Here is a 4,035-nt window from a genome sequence, read left to right as displayed (position 1 = left end):
TGCCACTACTTAAAAAGCCTGGTCTGGATCCTAACATTTTTCGCCCTATTTCTCGTCTCCTCGTTTGGGCAAAAATTGCTGAGAAAAGTATGAATGCTCTGCTGAGTTCCTTTTTGCATCACACTCAAGCTTTAGATCCAACCCAATTTGGCTTCAGAGAGGGTCATAGCACGGTATCTGCTCTCATTAAATCCACAGACAAGATCAGGGTAGCCATTGATCGGGGTGGTAAGGCGGCCTTGATCTTGCTGATAGACCTATTGCTGGACTGTGGAGTGCAGGGCAAAGCCTGGAAATTATTGAAGTCCTTCCTCTCTGACAGATTGCATACGGTCTCATTGAGCGATTTCCCTCCACACTGTTTTGCTTGCCTTGCGGAGTCACACAGGGGTCACCCATAAGTCATACACTTTTTACCTTGTATGTATCTTCCCTGGTCCCCCTTATTGGCTCCTTCAGTTTTAATCTTACCTCTTATTCTGACGACACAAAAATTATGGTGTCGCTGCTGCCTGGACAGGAGATTGGAATAGATAAATGGTTCCATGATTGCATTGAAGCTGTGGGGAGTTGGATGTCCAAAAACTGCCTTAGACTTAACTCAAACAAAATGGAAGTTGTCCTGTTTGGGAATGATCCCAGTTTCTGGAACCCGAGTTGGTGGCCAGACTCCATGGGCTCTCTTCCAACTCCCACCTGGAAAGTAAAAGACTTGGGAGTAGTTTTTGATGAAAGACTAAATTTTGGGGCCGAAGTGAATGCAGGCGCCTCAGCCATGTCAAATGTTGTTAGGACATGCAAGAAAATACTGCCTAGCGACAGTCAACGCTTGGCGATTACCTCACTGATTATGTCAAGACTTGATTATTGTAACAGCCTATATCTGAATATCCATCAGCGTTTTTTGCACAAACTTTAAATTTTACAGAACGCAGCAGCCAGATTGCTTTCTGGTATACTCAAATATGCTTCTGTCTCCAGTGAGATCTGCAAACTCCACTGGCTCCCAGTCAAGAAACGAGTGCAGTTCAATTCTCTCTATGGTTTTTAGGGCACTACAATGCGCAGGCCTGGACCGTTTGAAGCAGCAATTTCAATGGTATGTGCCCAATAAACCATTGCGCTCTTCTAATGCAAAATTAGTGATTGTTCCACCTACAAAAAAAGTCAGGTGGGGAGGAAAAAGCTTTGGCCAAGGAATGATTTATCTTTCCACCTGAGGAGTAGCTCTGATCTGCTTGGATTTAGGAAGGCCCTTAAAACGTGGCTGTTTTGATCAATTGCTCTCCCCGGCACCCGGCCCATTTTGTGTTTGTTTGGAAGATGGTAGCTAGAGCCAGTACACCTCAGGGTAAGAGTTGTGCTGTACAAATGTACCTAACATTAACATTAACATTATGCATCACCTAAATTAAATTCACAATATTATTTCTAATTTAAGTCAATAGTGAGAGTTGGATGCAAGTTTTAAGGATTTTATTTTTATTAAAAGTTAGTAAGTTCTTATTTTTATTAAATTAGTTCTATGTATTAGTCAAATTACACAATTGATCATAACAATATAGTTAGAATAAATAATAACAAATAATGCATTCAGCAAGTTCAATAAAGGAAACAAATCTCTATTCTACACTATGGAGCAAAATGGTGTTAGAATAAATCAATAAAGAGTTCAACCTCGAGAGGCAAGACTGAGCTAGAGCATAAATTCAATCAGTCTGTAATGGCTGAATTTCCCATAAAGAGAGGTTCACCAAACTCAATATGTCTCAGCAGTGAAGCAAAATAGTCATACAGTAGCAGTAGCAACTGTATTTAACAATCAGGGAGAGGTAGCATATCAGTTTTAAGCCTTTAGCATTAAGCCATTAGCATCCAGCATAAAGAGTACAGAGAAAGGGTCGGGGAAAAAGGCGTTAACGACTCTAGTAACACGCATTAATATAAACAATCTATAAGAAATGTTGAAGTTGCACTTGTATTTTCTCCTCTCATACAATCAGCTTTCTGTGTTCTTCTGAGATCAGGCTCTCATTTTCATTGTCAGAAATTTCACACAAAGAACTTTCAAAGAATGATCACGAAGTTTGGAACATTATTAAAACGAAATATATGAATACCTCTCAATTCTTAACCTCTTTTCCCATGGGTATGATCACATTCTTAAACTTCTAATACAATTTTTTTTTTTATCTAAACTATAGGCTATGGGAATTAGAAATATCAGCTCCAAAGAATATTATTCAGCACCGCATCTCTTCATTATAACATTGGGAAAAATAGGTTAAAGCATCAACAGTTTCTATTGATGCTTTGCATTCAGTGTGTGAAAAAAAGGGTTAATGTTATTTAACAATAAAGCATTTCTAGTAAATAATTCAAAACCCTATTAATCAGGATCCTTCTGCAATATGATGTGAAGCTTTTTATTAAAGACATGTCAAGGTGAGGTAACCATTTAAGTATTTTGTGCATATCTTAGCAAATTTAGTTTAATTGTTTGTAAGTGAAATGTGTTTAAACATTTTGAGGCCTAGTACTAATAGATATAGTGACATACTAGATTTGGCACATTTTAATTTTATCCCAGTGTAATAAATATTGCACGTTAACATTACACATGTTAACTTTATTAATTTATCATTTTAATACAATTTTCCCTCAGAAGTGAGCATTTTATTCACAATTTCCAACTTGTTGCTACTGTTCTTCCTTGTTCAATCACGAATTGGAACTGTAAGTGGCTTGTGCTTAGTAAATTGGAAACTTTCTATTAGTGCTAAATATTTCAGGTGAAAAGTATAGGAGGACACTGTGGAACACATTAAGAATCATACTGATGAGAAACAATAAGAATAAAACATTTTTCTCATCTTACAGAGGAATACGCTTTTGTTCATGGTGATGATAAAGTCCAAGATTCATGATGATAAACACATTCAGCGACCTCACAAAATGTAGCAGATATTTTATTTGTCTGTCAACACTCGTATTAGAAATTGCTCCAATGTTCACATTCTAATATGGTGCACACGGTCATCCTAGCATTGCAGAGATAGGATTCACACACTCCAAATTATTACTCTGGATGTAATATAAAACCTATCTTTTATGTCCCAAAACATCACTTTATTTTGAGGGCATGGTGGTAGCCATGCAATCAGTTATTTCCGTTCCACTTATGGTTACATTGTGTTTCCCTGTATTACTTTATTCTTGTGCAACATTCCTTCTTTAACACCTATAATATGAATATACACAGATAATATCATGCATGATATGAAAAAGTATATCTATTCAGACTAGATAAGAAAGCAATGGGGACCTATCAACCACATAAACATTTTCCATTTAAAAACAGTTGCCTATTGTTGCATTAAAGAATTGTTTGGGAGACATTGCTGCAGAGATAAGGCCAAAACCGCGTTGTGATAATAGTTTGTCTGTATCAATAAATTGATAAAAATGTATTGACATGATTTTTTTCATGCTCAATGTCGCACCAACTTGATTTGCAAGGGAGGAAGACAGTTGCAGAAGCAGGAACGTGGCTGATTGGTGAATATTTGCCGTGATACCCTAGCATTAAGGGGGAAAGATCCGCTAAAGCTGCTGCTTCAGTAAAAGCCCATTTGTTGATTTGTTTTTGATGTAACCAAACTGTAGAGGCTTTACTCATGGCCCAGGGAATCCTTGCAGTTCCCATGAATTGACTGCTAATGGGCATTAACTGTTGGGCTCAAAAATCTGTATCTGCTTTTAGGACTGGATGAAAATAGGATGTCATAGAATATCATGTTATAGTACACCGTAGAGAGAATCTAGGTAGCATGGCTGAAATATTTAGTTTAATTTGCTAAATGTATACCCATTTTTTTTAAATAAGTGTCATTTAGCAGGAAGACTCCTCATCCATATCTCAAACCCAAGGTGGAGGGTCAGGCTTTATTTTTACACTAACATCAAGGGTACAATGTAAGGCTGATTTCTACCAGGAAAATGTGTTGTTTCCAAGTACAGGCTTAGTTATGAAGA

Source organism: Lissotriton helveticus, chromosome 4_1 (genome assembly GCF_964261635.1).
Source record: "Lissotriton helveticus chromosome 4_1, aLisHel1.1, whole genome shotgun sequence".
In the NCBI taxonomy this organism is placed as follows: Eukaryota; Metazoa; Chordata; class Amphibia; order Caudata; family Salamandridae; genus Lissotriton; species Lissotriton helveticus.
The sequence above is the reverse complement of the archived record's forward strand: the minus strand, read 5'-3'. Positions refer to the sequence as shown.